The following is a 17,341-nucleotide window of genomic DNA, read 5'->3' on the forward strand; positions in this document are numbered from 1 at the left end:
AACGCTCTGTGAGGTAAGTGAGGCTGAGAGACTAGCCCAAGGTCACCCAGCAGCTGCATGTGGAGGAGCGGCGAAGCGAACCGGGTTCACCAGATTACAAGTCCACCGCTCTTAACCACTACACCATGCTGGTTCTCATGGGAGGAGAGGCTGCCATTGCTGAGGCATAGCTCCACATGACATGCAGGCTTTGAGGGGTAGGCAGAGTGCAGCGAATGAGAAATGTCCCATCTGAGGATTGTTGGTGGGTGTGCAATTTCCTGTATCCTGGTCCCAAGCTGTGTAGGGGCTTTATACACCAAAACCAGCACCTTGAACCTAGCCTGGTACTGAACTGGCTTCCAGGTGTGACTGAGATGCAGACCCATGTCTAGCCAGAAGTCTCACTGAGTTCAGTTGGAGTTACTCCAAGATCAGCGTACATAAGATTGCAGCCCAAATACCTAAATTATAGTTGCTCAGCATGGATAACCAAATCTGAGCATGTTAAATAGCAATCTTTGAGAAGAGCTCTCTGCTTTTTGTTTGTTTTTGTGGGTTTGTATCCTTAATCCGCCACACTCATTTGCTGGTGTCCCTTTCAATAATGAAAAGATATGAATTCTCTTCTATATCCAGTTTACCTTGGCTTATTTTTCTAATCCTTCTATTTTGTAATTTGCGCAGATTCGTCTTGCGGAAATAATTTGAGTAGTGTTATAAAGTTAAATACACACAAGCCTTCTCAGAGCTGGATTTGACTTATAATTTCTCTTACATAACTTTTATAATGTTGTCTAGCAACGAGCTCACTTGGTATGAATCCAGATCTTCAGTCCTATCTGTCTTTCATGCTTTCGTTACAAGAAGTTTTGAAGAAAAGAAAAGAAAAAACCCACAAGAGTTACTGTACAACCTCTGTTATTAGTTGACTGTGTGCTAATAATAGGACATTGGAACATTTTCATGCTTTTTAATAGAATAATGTCAATTTTCTAGAAAACTTGCAGTCTTCTTTTTCCACAATAAAAAGTACAGCATTCACCATTCACACTTTATAGTCATTTTAATAGGCAATTACAAAGCCATTATAACTCTCCATGTTCTCCTGCTAATAGGAACTACAGAGTACACTATATATACACTGTTGTATTGTTAATTTTCCCTTCTCCATAGCCAGGAAAATGGTTGAAGGAGAAGAGCAGCACTTCTGATTTGTGTTTACTTGGAAGTCCCACAGAATTCAATGGTATTTGCTCCACCCAGAATAGACCAATTGAAAATTATGGGCATAACTGACTTAGGTTGGGACGCGGGTGGCGCTGTGGGTTAAACCACAGAGCCTAGGACTTGCTGATCAGAAGGTCAGCAGTTCGAATCCCCGTGACGCGGTGAGCTCCCGTTGCCGGTCCCTGCTCCTGCTAACCTAGCAGTTCGAAAGCACGTCAAAGTGCAAGTAGATAAATAGGTACCGCTCCGGTGGGAAGGTAAACGGTGTTTCCATGCGCTGCTCTGGTTCGCCAGAAGCAGCTTAGTCATGCTGGCCACATGACCTAGAAGGTGTACGCCGGCTCCCTCGGCCAATAAAGCGAGAGTCGGTCACGACTGGACCTAATGGTCAGGGGTCCCTTTACCTTTAACTTAGGTCCAGAAATGTTAATGGGTCTACCCTGAGTAGAACAGCTGGTTACAAACTTTAGGACTTTACTGTCTTTTGGAGAAGTAAAAATCCAGATCAGTGTATCTGAGAGCTATTGGGCTATAATCAGGGAGTCTCAAATGATTGTATTGTATTGAAGTTGCTGGAAAAGCATGCCTGTATTTTTCCATGGAGCTTGAGCAGTGATATTTTTCTAGAAAAAGAGTTGCCAGAACTCATCATGAATGCCTCTATTGTTCTCTTGCAATGACAATGATGATCACCTGAGATGTGCCAAAACTGTGTTCTGGTAAGTTCCAGCTGGGAAGAAAGCCCTGGGCTTGAGATGGAGACCTGCTGTAAATTTCCATTACAGAGGTGGCGTGATCTAACTCTTTACAGCCCAGTCACATGCAGTCACATGCAGTCACAATACTTGCATGGGGTTACAAGATGTTTGCATATGTTAATGAAGAAAGCCCTCCATCTTAGACCACAATGGTTTTTGTTCTCAACTGCTGAGAAGAACAGACGTGCTTTCTCCCTGGAAAAAACAGCCTGAGGCAAATAGGTTGGAAATGGGAGAGAGAAGGAGGTTTGAATAATAAAGTCATGTCTTTACTGAGAGTGGTATATATCTGATGCAACATATTTCCATTGTTTTTTGTAATGTTTGGAGCTAAGTTCTGTTAGTAAAGCTTTTTGAACCATTTTTGGAGGGCTGGAGAAGTTAATTTCTAAATGGGAATTAGTTTACAAAGAGAAAAAGTTCTACTTGAGTTAATTTACAAAATCCGTCAAAGCAGAACTTTGCACTTCTACAGTTAAAGTTTCAAATTATTATTATTATTATTATTATTATTATTATTATTATTATTATTATTATTATTATTATTATTATTTACACTCCCCACCCACCTTTTCTCTTTTTCCTAAAGATATTCTGTAATGCTGCTGCCTTGGCAATCATCACCATATTTTTTCCCCTTTCTCCATTTGTTTTATTCTTCCATTATTGTTATGGCCAACACATTGCACCGCCTGCCTCTGATTCTCTCTCTCTCCCTAACCACTAAAGTCTCATAACAAACCGACAGAAACATTTACCTGAGGAAGCTTAACAAAAAGAAAACCCCCCAAAGAATATGGAACATGCTGCCCATCATGATGCTACTAACACACACAAAAACCTCTTTGCTAAAAAAAACACGTCCTTTGAATACATTTCCATGAAAGGTCAGGTAAAGGGTTAGAACTACTGGGGTTTTGTCCTCAGAGAGGGAGGGATTCCAAACAGTCGAGCGTTTTAAACATCTAAAAATAAAAATTTAAAAGATAGGTGCTCAGCCTACCAAAATAGATTTAATTTTCTTTTAATGTTCCTGTAAGCCTGCCAAGATTTAAATTGGATGTCTGGATTCAATTCTGGTGGAAGGAAAATGATATTACCCAGCGCAAGCCCACTTTGGGAAAGTTGAGAGCTTTAAAAGTTTTATTTGCTCATCAAAATAACATGCCCAAGCAGTGCACAGCCTACGAGTCTTTCAAAGGCAACCTATTGCACACACCCAGAAGCTATCCATCTCCTGGCATATTTCATATGACTGTGCCAGGGGCAAAGTGTAAGGCTTTTAAATTTCAGAGAGGAATTCTTATTTAATTGACTCTCCATTTGATGGGCCTTGCCCACTTATACCTATCTGCTTCCCTTCCTTCATTAATTCGGCCTCACTGTGGTCATCTGTCATTCTGCTGCTTCTGAAGATGCTCCACTCTAATGTGCTCTTTGCTGCTGGATGCTGTTGCTTCTGCCTCTTCTACTGGACCAATGTAAGAGAAACAGAAGAGAAAAAGACTCTTTCGGAAACACAGGAGATGAACATCGCGTCATCACTTTTTGTCCTCTCTTCATATGCAAAGCACAACATCCAGCAATTATCAAATAAATGGCTCTCAAGTTGTGAACGGTGTCTGTTCCAATATGCAACAAAACAATCAAATATTTCATTGATCATTCCTGTTTGATTCCCCCCCCTCCAATTTTCTCAGCATCCTCTTTCGGAAAACTATCATTATTAGGCTACGCATGGAACGTTATCATTTCCAGCCACTTACACTGGCTTAAATTGTTTTAGGACTTTTTTCATTATTTTCTCTGGAAAATTGTAACCGATCCTCAATTAGAACCATGAATTAGATGTCCAGACTATTCTTTCTCTTATTGTTATTAGTCAGTCACTTTGTGCAAAAGTCTCAGAGAGACTTCACAAGATAAATATTATTTACAGTATTAGAAGACTGAACGAAATACACACATCTGAATTCAACCCACAATCCAGCAGCCACATCTTACACTTGGTAGCACAGAAGTGAATTGAAAGCTGTTGTGGAAAAGTTTTTTTTAAAAAAAGGATTAAAGAAAAGAAAACTTCACTCAGCGAAACAGAACAGAAGATGTGGATGAAAAATATATTATGACCTCATATTATAAATCAACAGTTAGAGAAAGAAATGGTTGCAAGCCATGCATAAGTCAGAAACACATTCAATCACTGGGAAAACTGTGCACAATTCAACTACCTTGCTATAAAAATGTTTCTTAGAACATTCTTTTTCAACGATTTACAGGTGGGAAAAATAACTGCAGTGTGATTTTGGCATTTGTTTTCTTCACAAAAGGTGTACAGGTAGTGGAAACATTCAGTGGATGGAAGGACACTAAACAGTACCCAGTAAACTATCAGGTAGGCCTACAGATGCTGCTGAACTACAGCTCCCATCAGTGCCAGCCAGAATGGCCAATGGCCCAGGATGATGGGAGTTGTATTAAACAGATTCATACACCAAATTACAGAAGAAACAGAATAGATGGACCTAGTGAGGCAGGCATGGATTTGGTTAATCTTTCATATTATGGCGCCCAGTGCGAGGCCAAAATTTGGTGCCCCGAAATGGATCTTCTCAATTATAGATCTTCTCAATTTTGCATCCCTTCAGCTCTGTGCTCTGTGTGGGTGGACGTCCCAAACACCCTTAAATCTAGTGCTGAGTGAGGCCCATCACTGTTCTTTACAACATTCTCAAGATTTTGGACACTTCTTTTGGGAGAGAGAGTCCTTTTTTGATACTGAGATGCTGAACTCTACAACTCACAATCAGAACATATAAGGTTCTTTTCCAGTTTCAATGGTTGAGCTGGTTTTGATATGAAGACTTGAGTCAAAATTCCAGTTTGCTTATGGAGCTCCGTGGGTGGCCTCAGGAAATGTACTGTCTACCTTTCTAGCCCTCCATATTTATTATGTAGAAAAGTGAGACTGGTGCACATGTTACATTTAATTCTGCTTTCTCCCCTAGGAAGAGATGTCGGGAAAAGGCCTGTATTAAGAACCCTGCTGGCATGTGCACCAATCACAAAATTCAGTGCAGACCAACTTGGGGTCTGTTCAGGTCAGCTTCATTTCTCCCTCTACCACTTACTATTGATTTTTTATTTTATTTTTAATGCTATAACTTTCATTGAACTTTTGAAAGAAGTGAATGAAATTTGCCTGCCAAATTTCAGAAGGATTGCTGTAGTGGTTTTCCTACAAGGGCAGCCATTGCAATTGGGTGGTGTTTTGTTTGTTTGTTTTAAGGAATTGCTTAATCTCTTCTAATATTTTGTGAGCAATTAGCTTCAAAACTGCAGACATGAAAACGGCAGCCCTGGGTTTAGAAACAAAACACACACACAGTGCCAAATTGCAAACAAATAGTCTGGCATTTTTTGTGATAACTATCTTTGAATTATTTTTTGTGTGTGTGCTTGGTGGGGTGGGGAATTCAAAGTGATTTACTTTCTATGCAAAGTCGTTCCATCCGATTTCAAGATTAACCTGTCAGTTAAAATGAAGATATCCCTCTACCATCTCCCCTCTACATCCTGTAATCTTTCTTAAGCTTAGAGACATTTTCACTCTTGCAAAGCTGCTCCCTCTCCAAAGCATTGGAGACTGCTGCTAAAATCATTACCTCTGATTATAAACTAGACTGGTCAGTCACACAGCAGCTCCCATCTCCCGCCTTCTGATCCTGGTGTTTTCTTTAAGCTAGAGACATAAGTTTTGATTCGGCAAACCTGCTTGAGATGGTGAGCTTAGAGATATAGTTATGCTTTTAGTTGACATTTGTCTGCAGCATTTTCTAAAATGTCTGGCTTGCTCAGACACTATGAATCACTTCAGGTGGCCCTGCACTGGGTAACTCAGCTCTATAGAGATTCTCCCTCACCTCAAATGAACCCAAGGTTCCTCAGAGGCATCCTGCCTCCGTTTGGGATTCATCCAAATCCCATGTACAGCCCTAGTGTGCTCCCCTGTTTAATATAATTATTACATTACCAGCATTCGTGTGAAGCCTGAATCAGGGTTCAGCAGACAGTACAATAACAATGTACACTTGAGTACATTCTTGGTTCTTTTGGTTTGTGACAGCTGTATTGAATTTGCATTGCTTTCCTTAAAAAAACCTCCCATATGTACATTTTTATTTTATTTTATTTTATTTTATTTTAAACGGTGTTTAAAGAGATAACAGAAATCACTGGGTTAAAGCTGACCAAAAGTCCAGAGGCCTCATTATTATCAATTTATGATGGGGTGGAAGGTTCACAGGACTTGCTCACAAATTTATTGACAGCTGCACGAATTATGACAGCTAGGAAGTGGAAAGCAGAATATAAAATGGAAGAATGATATAAAGAGGTGTGGGATATAGCTATTAATGATAAGTTTACATGTGTCATTAAGGTAAGATGGGGAATATGCAGGAGAAATGGTTTTGAGGACATACGGAGGGTGTTTGTAGAATTTGCACTGTTAAAATGGAAAGGGGTCAAACCATCTCAAGAGGTGTTGAAGTTTTGGGAGGTTGGGTAGTTACAATGGAATGGTCTTGGTGGTGGGGTGCACATTTTTATTCTTATTTATTTATGATGGTTATTTTGTCAAAATAAAATAACCCATAAAACTAGAACCCATCTTTCCTCCAAGAAGTTCAAGCTGGCATACATGGTTCTCACCATGTTGTGCTAACATCAATCCTGTGAGAGGTAGGTTAGGTTGAGCAACTATGACTGGTAATGAGCTGCATGGCTGGGTGGGGATTTGAACCCTGGTCTCCAGATCCTAGTCCACTACATACCACATTGGCTTTCACTGAATTTATTTTCCAATTTTGGCTTTTGTCTGTTGCCCAGTAGAACTGCTGTGCATTTTTGTGTCTTAAAAGAACAACAACAGCAGCAAAAGATCTAGAGAGAACAAGGCCAGCACCTTGCAATTTATTGGCTTGTCATAATTGTTCCTTTGCCCCAGGAAGGAGTGTATAATAAATCACTTATCCAAATGAGTTTGGGTATTCTACGTTAAAGACATTTGAGTTTAAAACTGCTATTCTTGGCCAATTTACAATGGATAATTCTTGCTACCTGGTTATGTCTCACAAGGTAATCAATACTTGACAGAGCAGGGCAACCTGTGATGATGCAATCTATTGACTGGGTGTGTGACTGCATTCATGCTGTTTGTCATTAGTTGTAATTTTGGGGACAAATCTGTCGTTGGATCTTGAATGGCAGCTATAATATACTCTGCTTGAACATGAAAGTTTGCTCTGTGTTCAGGAGTGTAATTGATTTCTTTACTCTTGGCAGGAGCATCACTCAGACTCCAGCCCATCTTCATTTTGCATCTCTTAGGAGCAGAATTAGAGAAGGGGTAGGGAGCCTGTGGCCAGCTCCCCTCCTCTCCAGTCATCCTCACCAGGAATGATGGGAGTTGTGGCCTAAGAGCATGTAGAGGGCCAAAGGTTGTCCACTCCTGAATTAGAGATTTGATTTGCTGATTGATGCTGTGGGTTAAACCACAGAGCCTAGGACTTGCTGATCAGAAGGTCGGCAGTTCAAATCCCTGCAACAGGGTGAGCTCCCGTTGCTCGGTCCCTGCTCCTGCCTACCTAGCAGTTCGAAAGGACGTCAAAGTGCAAGTAGATAAATAGGTACTGCTCCGGCGGGAAGGCAAATGGTGTTTCCGTGCGCTGCTCTGGTTCGCCAGAAGTGGCTTAGTCATGCTGGCCACATGACCCAGAGGCTGTACGCCAGTTCCCTTGGCCAGTAAAGTGAGATGAGTGCCGCAACCCCAGAGTCGGACACGACTGGACCTAATGGTCAGGGGTCTCTTTACCTTTACCTTTAACACAATCTTATTTCTTGGGAAGGGAGCATTTGCGATTGTTGGTTTGACAGAAAGAAACATTGCATAGAATCTGTCATCCCATGCTTGCAACTCCATCTGCAGGAGATGATCTCCTAAAGCATTTTCTCTCCTTTGCTGGCTCCCAGATGATGAATAATCACAGCAATGCCCATGGTTATTACATAATATGGGAGCCATCCACGTGTGCCTTGCATATTTCATATGTTCTAGCTGTCCCTCTTTACAATATTGCAATGAGTGTTGTAATTTAAAGACACTACCTTACAAGGGACATAGGAATGGGAGTTAAGAGATAATTTAGAGAGGAGCCCCAACAGATGTTGTTCCTACCTATAACTGATAGGCAATAAACCATTATATTAACTTATTTTACTTGACCTTTATGGGGGTGAACCCCATGGCGTCAGACGTAAAGAGCAAACAGACATTTGAAGAAGTAGGGCAGCTGAATACTGTGGACAAGAAGAGACCCACACAAATATTGAGACCTGGTTGCAGGAGGTAGCAAGAGAATGGTAATAAACAGAACATTTGCAACTGTCATCCAGCCTACAGGTGTCTGTCAACATTACTGAAAAACTGCAGAAAATTCAGGCAAAGATTTGAACTTTATCCATAGGGTACCATAGAGACTGAAGAAAAACCAGATAAACTATCTATTTTGTTGCATGTTGTTAGGAATAAGTACAGGAGATATACAATTTCCTTTCTGCACAATAAGAAAAGTGAATAAGAAAAGTGAATATAATGCTATAATGACTAAATTCAACAAGTATTGTATACCCCCAAAACACAGACCATTGAAACACAGAGAATTTTTTGTACACATATGGGAAATTGATGGGGATATAGAGCAATAGAGGCCCATGAGTTAAAAACCTCTTAGCAAGCCCTTTGCACTTATTAGACTCTCTGAGAAGATTTTTCTGTAGCATTAAGGAAACCACAGTAAGGAAAAGAAAGCTGCATGAAGAAAGTGTCATTTGAATGGGAGAGGAGAGCTTAAGATATGCAGAGTAGCAGAGCTGGTGAGAGCTCAAGCCAGCATGATTAATGGTCATGGATATTTGGAGTTTAGAGTCCGGCAACATCCAAACAGCCACAGATTCCACACCTCTTCAGGTAAAGGAGGGTGTGCCATCACGAAATATAAAGACACCATATACAAACGTAGGCTACCTATCCCTCATAAGTTTAGTAGGAAAGGGCTCCTTTGGTCTAGTTGCCACCACAGCAGAGCTGTACAAATGGAAAGGTGAATCCCACACTTGTTGATTTCTTTCTCCTGCACTGAGGTAAACAAAGGCAGAGCAATTCTAAACAAAGGAAGATGGTGGAACTTAATGCAGTCTTAAATTCAGCAGGTGCAAATTAACTCTGTTCCAAACTCATTTCAGGTGATGGGTTACTGCCATCTGAGCCAGCCTAAGTCTGGCAGAGGGAAAACAAACCCCTCTTTTTGCCAGCATAATTGACACTGAGTTGCCAAGTCACATGACTGAGCTAAACAGAGTTAAGATCCAGTGTAAGTCCCCCTGCCCTGCCTCTCCAGAGCACCCATTTTTCAGGGCTTATCCGTTTTTCATGGTGTGAGGCCTGGTTGAGCCAGGTTGAGCGATTTATACTGGCATAGCCTGGCTGTGCTGCGAACTGATCAGCCGAGCCATAGAACTGCCAGATCCTAACTCGCTCAGCTCAGTGGATCTTGGGTTCGGATTACCCATTTGTAAACTTTCTGCTTAGATCTTTGGGTGGGTGGGAGGGGAGTAATTGTTCACATCAACTTTCATTTGTGGTATATTCTCTCAGCCTCTTCATAAATCTGTTTGAGTCATATTCAGATCACGTAGGACAGTATTAAACTCCAATAAAGATAAAATGAAGTGAATATAAGCCAAAGGTTTATGTTGGGTGCTAGTTGCTAATCCAACAGCGTTTTGTTTATTTAATCATGTTTTGGTGTTTCCGTTCCCCCTTCTCACTATAATTCTTCCAACTTTGCTCCTGTAGTTCCACACTTCTCATTTATTTTTCTCTCACAGTTAGGTATTATAGCACTCATTCTTTGCTTCGGTTAATGGAAAATGACCTTTTGGTTTCAGGTTTCATATCTGTACCTCTCTTAAGGCTGGGCGACAAACCGCCGAATGAATTTCTCTGAATTTCTCTTTCAACAATTCAACACCACTGTCATACGAAATGTCTTTCTACTTGTATTAATTTTTTGGGTCACTGGTGTCTTCCCCATTTTTAATGTCTTCATTTATATATGTAAATGCTGCTTTTTATATTTAAGAAAACCCATGAAATTTTTCTTAAAATTGAGTCTTTTTCTAACGTTATTAATAATTGTCTTTTCAGCTGCAGCATTTGGTTTCAGTTCCCCTCAACTTCTCTGTTGCTAAGCTAGATTTCGTCACTGCAATTTTTAAAAGTGCTTTTCTTCTATCAAGACAACCGAAGTTTTGTATTATTACGTGTTCTTAAGTGTATGCAATTGTGCCTCTTACACAGATGGAAAGCTCTTTGATCCAGCAGAACCTTCCATCAGCAGGATGGGAAGGGAGGCAAATTTTATGGATTTCCTCCTCCCTCTGCTGCCCTCCATGTCACTTCTCATACTGCTTGAAAGGATCACCCAGCCCTCCAATATAAATTTCGGAGGAGCAGTGGAAAGTGTGAATCTACAAACCAGCCTTCAGTTCCACTGAGGTAAGGCCTCATTAGATCAAGGAGCCTTCCATGATTGCAATGCACCTCATTGGACATGTCAAGTCAATATGAATATGGAGTCATAATTATTATTATTATCAGCACAGAATCATCTATACTGACACAGCAACTCTCTGGGGTATCAGACAGGGATCTTTCCCTGTCTGCTCTACTTGGGTTGTAGCAAGGACCCTCTGCGTGCAAAGGAAACATTCTAGCAGTGAGCTACAGCCTTTTCCCCAAAGTGACAAGCCAGGGTGATCTGATTCTCTCTTTCTGCTGCTGCTTGTGATAGAAGCAGAGCTTCCCTTCATTTTTGCTGCCTGCAAATAGGATGGTGAATTGAGGGGGATATTCCAACTTAGCTCTAAAACCACAAACCTTGGGACAAGCAAAGATCTAGTGGATCTCGGGCTCAGCCAGTGGTATAGCATGGGGAGAGCACAGGGGTGATTGCCCCAGGTGCAAAATTGTTAGGGGGAGCAGAATTTCAACACCTGGTGCTGCCTCAATACAGCTGCGTGCTTCCGTTGCTGGAATCCATTGAAAACGGCTTCTCCATGGGAACCCGGAAGTGACCTCTCCAGACAACAGAAGGACTCTTCTTTTCTTATCTCTGCAGCTGTGATATCCTGGGCGATGCAGACACTGTTAGGTAGTTGAATGTACATGTGTCCTCCATCCGTTTTCGTACTCAATCCGTTTTCTTCCCTCTCTCCCTTCTGTGTGGCCCTTGGTGCTGTCAACCCATGCTACATCACTGGGCTCAGCTGACTGGTTCCTGGCACAGACAGACTACACCAACATAATCCCCTCATCCTTGCTCAACAAGAGATGTGGTGGCATGAATCCTGGCTCAGCCACCTGAGCTGAGATTGGCAGATCTTGCTGGTGTAAACTCTGAAAAATGGGGGGATGGCAGTTTCAAGAATGGATGGAGTGGGGAGACTTATGCTACATCCAAACTCTGCTCAGCTCAGTCACATGACCTGGTAACCCAGCAAAACATGGCAAAAAGGGTGGTTCAAATCAAATTATTCTGAAAGCTTGTTTTCTCTCTTCCAGGCTTTGGTGAGCTCAGCCTATAGTAGCTCCCTTGCTGAACAAAGTTTATAACAGGGTTAATTTACACCAGCTTAAGTTCAGCTATTATTAAGTTCTACCAGCTTCCTATACATAAGGGAAGTGGCCATAGGAATTATATTTTCAAAGCCGAATTTTGTGTTTTTTCCTCCACTCTCACAGAATCAGTGCATATAAGCAACCCTGGCTATTGCTGCCAATTGAATCAAGGGGGCAGAATAATTTTACACAGTGAAGGCTATACGCTTCAGCATTTGCAACTCAGAATGTCTTTTTAAAAAGATGCTCATAAAAAAATAAAATTTAATGAGCAATTTTTAAAAATAAAAAGTTGGGCAGTTTTATTTGCTATCTTTGCCTGCAGGTTCCATTGCAATTATGCTGGTTAGAAACATTTAACAAACATATTTAAAACTGAATATATAACAAGTTTATTATATTTTACAACCTGATCCTCAAGGCATAAAGCTGAGTAGGTCCTTTATTGGGCTAAGTGTTGATATCGTTTATTGGATCTACACATTCCAAGTTAATTCTGTCAAATCACCCAATAAGGAGAAGGTCATGGAACTAAACCCCAGAGTTATCGCAAAAGTTTACAAACTGTTTTAACAACTGTTTGGTACAATGAGAGTTTCTGCATCCATTTCAGTGAAAGCAACATGACTAACAGAAAGATACTGACTTGGGTCTGAAATTAAAGCACTCCTTTCCATTCACAAAAATGTATTTGAACCAGATCCTGCTAGCATAAAAGTGGGAGGTGATAGTCATAGATTCCTCCTTCTCCAATAGTGGTCCACATGGTGGGCAAGAGCAACAGAGCTATCCTCCTGGCACTGCAGTCACTACAACTTATCTTGACAGTGCTGAGGTGATATATGGTGGTGAGATCAGGGCTGCGTGTGCTACACATCATTAAGTGTGATGGGTAGGACTTGTTCTTAGTATGTTACTGGGTGGAGGAATGGCAGGAGGCACCAGCTAGGGCACCTCCCAAGGGAAGAAAGTTTAGAGCCAGGGGATTGGTGGTGGGATGACAATGAGAGATCAAAGGGAGAAGAGAGAGCAGACTGGGAGGAAGAGGTGTCAGAAGCTGAAGAGGTAACAGGGTTTAGTGAGCAGGAAGAGGCTGGGGCAGAGAGCAGTCTAGAATCAGAAGCAGAAGCAGAAGGGGGTCAAGAAGCAGAGTGGAGGCAAGCTGGTGAAGAAGTCAAGGGATCTCGCCCTCCTATTGTGACCAACTTCCCTCCCTTCTGATCTTCCATAACGCAAAGAAGAATGAAGAGGGCAAAGAGAGACAAGACAATAAAGGCTTAGGCTTCTGGGGAAGGAACCAGGAGAGGAACCTTAGAGAGTTGTAGAAAGGCAGGGATCTTCAGTCCTCACAACTGCCTCATTGGGGCAAGGCCTACTGGGAAGAGTTGCTGTGATCACTACAGTGGCGTAGCGTGGGTTGTCAGCACCCGGGGCAAGGCAAGTAATTTGTGCCCCCTAACCCGGGGCAAGGCAAGTAATTTGCGCCCCCTAACCCCTAACCTGCCGCCGCTGCCAGCTTCTTCTTGCTGCTGCCTGGTCTGGTCTGGTGTGGTTCTCTCCCACGCTCAGTGCTGCACTGGGCAGCCGCTGCACTGTCCCTCCCCCAGATAGTCCCTCCCTTGCTCTCTCTCCACTCTGCACCGCAACGCACGCCTGGCACCCTCCCCCTCCACAGTGGGCGGCGACCCGGCAGCTCGGATCGGATTCGCACAGCCAGCACTGCAGTGAGAGAGAGTGAGTGAGCCAGGTAGGAGCAGAGAGCTGCGAGTGCGAGCGCGCCCCCCTCAGATGTTGCGCCCGGTGCGGCCGGCCCCCCCTGCACCCCCCACGCTACGCCACTGGATCACTAGGCCTGCATTGTTCTGGGTCCTTTGAATAAAGAGTTAACTTCACTGACTCCAGGTGTTTTATTGCTGACCTGTCCCTGACTCCGGCTGCTGACACTGCGTGAGCATTTTATGTATTTTGCATTGCTCCAGCAGATCCACACCATACATTTAAAGCACACCCAGCACACATTTAAAGCATCTGACTCCGCCTACAGAATCCTGGGTCACATGACTGAGCTGGAGAGAGTTAGGATCCAGAGTAAGCCCTCTCCCACCCTTCCAGTCCGGCCCCCTCCCTTCCAGGTGTCCAGGGCTTATCCTGGCGTATGTTCTGCTGGCTCGACTCAGCCAGCTGGGTCACAGCTGAGCCATGATGGGGGAATTACAGCATGTCAGCATATCTTTGGCTGAGACTGGAACCAACCACATCCCAACTGGCTCATCCCAGCAGATCAAGGGACAGTATTTTGCCCTTAGATGGAAATCTAATAGAGGGGCTACTTCTGCATCTCCCAAAATGGGGACAGGGAATAAGATGTGGATAAGATGTGCCTATTCTGTACATAAAGACACAAATTTAGAAATAATGGTTATTACTGAAAAATAAATATATCTCATCATGGCGAGGAAAACTGTGCCCAGATGACTTGTATGATGTCAATATGCTGCCCAGGTGCTAACTTTTGATGGACAGCTTCAAGGTACCTGCTCTCCCTTTTAACACTTTTTGGGGGGTCTTTCCAATTGATTTCAACCAGACACTATTTCAAGCAGAGAACTGTCCTCTCTAAAGTAGGACAGATGGTCACCCCAAACTGTAATGACCTCTGAAACATGGGTGCTCCCCCAATAAAGCTGCTTGGGCTGCCCTGGTAGGAAATCAACAATGCTGTTAGTCAGCTTTTTGGGAGATGTTGGATGTTGTTGGAACCATTCCCAAATTCCTACATGCAGTGAATACAAGAGACCAGAAGTTGTTGACCCAGATGCCAAAGTGTACACTTTTTAAATGAAAGTGAAGGAGATTAGTTGATAAGCTTGTTTTGATCTTGGCTTATGCCTGATCCTTATGGGGTCTGGCAGCTTTCAGAGATGAAAATCTGCCTTGGGCAATTATGTCAAATGTAGTCCTGACCCCAGCTAGGCATTGCATCAGCATTTGTAATGGAAAAAGTGCATCTGCTTCTTGATGGAACCAGAGCCCTCAAGGCAATTCTAACTACAATAGTTGATGACGTCCTTGAAGGAAGTGCTTTCAGTAGAGGAACAAAACATTAAGCAACATTAACCTCAGGGAATAAACTCCAAGATAATCCTGGTTGAGTCAGCCTGGCCAAAATAGCTGATTTGTTTCTAAAGGTCCACAATCATTATAGCAAATTGTTTGGTTGATGCTGCTTGAATGCTAGTAGAGTGGATTAGGGACAAAAAAATCACTGATATGGGTACCATCTAATTATTTTTCTTGGTGCTTCCCAAAGGTTTCTGGTCGGCCACTGTAAGAACAGGACACTGGACTGAATGGGTTACTGGTCTGATCTAACAAAGCTCTTATGTCCTTCTGCTTCTCATTCTCCCTTCAAATGGCTGTGTATCTGAAGAAGTGTGCATGCACACGAAAGCTCATACCAAGAACTAACTTAGTTGGTCTTTAAGGTGCTGCTGGAAGGAATTTTTTATTTTGACTATGGCAGACCAACACGGCTACCTATCTGTAACTGGAATCAAAGTTAAGCAAAAAATTCAACCTGGGTTCCGCAACTTCCCATCCAGATTTTTGCATTCTAGTTACACCATGATGTTACACCATGATGATGACTCTCTGAAAATGGATGTCAGACCTCACCAACAGCAACAAACAAACAAACAAACAAACAAACCTCATACTGTAAAGAGATTTTCTTGATGGAGTGATTTGACACTGATTTAGCATCAACACAATCTGTTGTCCAGATGCAGGGCTCACATAATTCACAACATTGAGCCAGATTCAACGAGATAGTTTCACTAGAAGTAGCCAGCATAACAAGTCCTGCCACTGCAATGGGGCTTTGCCCTGAACCCCCCAAATCATCTCTGAGTGGGTCAGGAGAACCCTCAGAACAGTGCATAAGGGGAGATCCTTCTGGCAAGTGGAAATCTTGAATTTCTCCCATTATCTTTTTAGTAGAGCAGAAGGGACATGCTTTCTCCTCCATCACAGAAAATAATGTAGCTGCTCAAGTAAATGACTTAACCAACCCTTCATCATGTAGGAACAACCAAGGGAGCAGAGGCCAACCAGCTACATTAGAAAAAAACTAAACACAGATCTTGTCTTAAACTGTGTTGGTGAATGCCATACTTGCAGTATGTTGTCATTTTTTTTATTAATGCATTTCTATTCTTCCTCTCTGGCTGCCTAATGACTCACGGATGGAGCTATTAAGGAGAGTAGTTGTGAGAAATAATGAGCTTTATAAGCAGGGAAATATCTCGGAGATTTTGCTTCCAGGGAGCAGCTAGCTGATGATTTGAATAGTGGTAATTCTGATCAGCTTTCATATTTCCATGCACTATGTTTTCCTGGTGGGCCAAGGCTCTCTCTAGGATCAACAGATGGGCCACTGATGGCAGATCAGGTGTAGGGATGGTGCATGACTTCAAATGTGGGAAAAGTTTAATGTGAACTTCTCCATTGCTCATGTATATGGTCCCATTCAGCATCAGCTCCGAATGGGATCAAAATGTACATTATATTCTGTCTCCTAACTCTTCCCTTTCCAACCTGTTATTGAACTTCTCCAAGCCAAAGACCTTACCTTAAGGGAGGAAGAAGATGCAATACTGCCAGTGTGGTGTAGTAGTTAGTGTGCTGGACTAAAAACCTGGGAAACCAGAGTTCTAGTCCCTACTCAGCCATGGGTGACCTCAGGACAGTCACTGTCTCTCAACCTAGCCAACCTCACAGGTTTTTATAAGGATAATACAAGAAGATGGAGAACCATATATGCCACCTTGAGCTCCTTGGAGGGGAAAATGATATAAATGTAATCAGTGCTATTTTTCTAGAAGAAGCGGTGCTGGAACTCACCATGAACACCTCGCTCATGGCAATGGAGCCCACCTGAGAGGTGTCAGAACTGAGTTCCAGTGTGTTCGGCTGAAAAATAAGAAGCCCTGAATGAAATAAATAACAGGAAGATGAAGATAGGAGATAACTTGCACTCCTTGCCTGGCAATGAAACATCATTTCCTTCTGGTGTGATTATGAGGCATATAACACTGGGCAACAATTTTTTACTTTTTGAATGTTGTCTAGATTTCTACAACTGATTTAGGGTATTTTTGCACTGCTGAATTAGGAAATGGCATCCGTTTCTCTCCATCAGGTCAGGTTTTCTGTAAACTGAATGGTGGGCATTGTAAGTACACGTAAATTGCATGTTGCTTCACCATTTTTCAAACTTCAGGGCTTGAACTTCTGTTTCTTGGAACTCCTGGAATGCTCAGCAGCAGGGAGGTCTCTCTTCAGAGTCCAACAGTAGTCAGCCATCATGACTGTGTCCCAGCGACCCTGATACCTGGTCTCAATCTCTTTCATGTCCTGATGGAATCTCTCCCCCGGCTCGTCACTCATTGAACCCAGGTTCTCAGGAAACCGGTCCATATGTGAAAATAGGTAGTGCATCTTGACGCTCATGTTGCAGCCCAGGTTTCTGAAAGCAGTCAGCATGTTGTTGACAAGTTCTGTGTAGTTTCTGGCCTTATTGTTGCCAAGAAAGTTCTTCACTACCAGAACAAATGCCTTCCACGCTTCCAGT

At 42.6% G+C, this 17,341-nt stretch overlaps 2 long non-coding RNA genes across 2 annotated transcripts in view; one reads left to right on the plus strand and one right to left on the minus strand.

Moving 5' to 3' along the window:
- Positions 1–17,341, plus strand: part of LOC308584538 — a 550,410-nt gene that overhangs the window by 443,992 nt on the left and 89,077 nt on the right. The gene's annotated exons all lie outside the window — the stretch shown is intronic.
- Positions 1–17,341, minus strand: part of LOC308584548 — a 59,093-nt gene that overhangs the window by 35,752 nt on the left and 6,000 nt on the right. The window contains exon 2 of the long non-coding RNA XR_014006908.1: positions 16,612–16,680. This is a non-coding gene — a long non-coding RNA (uncharacterized lncRNA). The remainder of the gene's footprint in view (positions 1–16,611; positions 16,681–17,341) is intronic.

Source organism: Podarcis bocagei, assembly GCF_964188305.1.
Source record: "Podarcis bocagei genome assembly, chromosome: 3".
Classification (NCBI taxonomy): domain Eukaryota; kingdom Metazoa; phylum Chordata; class Lepidosauria; order Squamata; family Lacertidae; genus Podarcis; species Podarcis bocagei.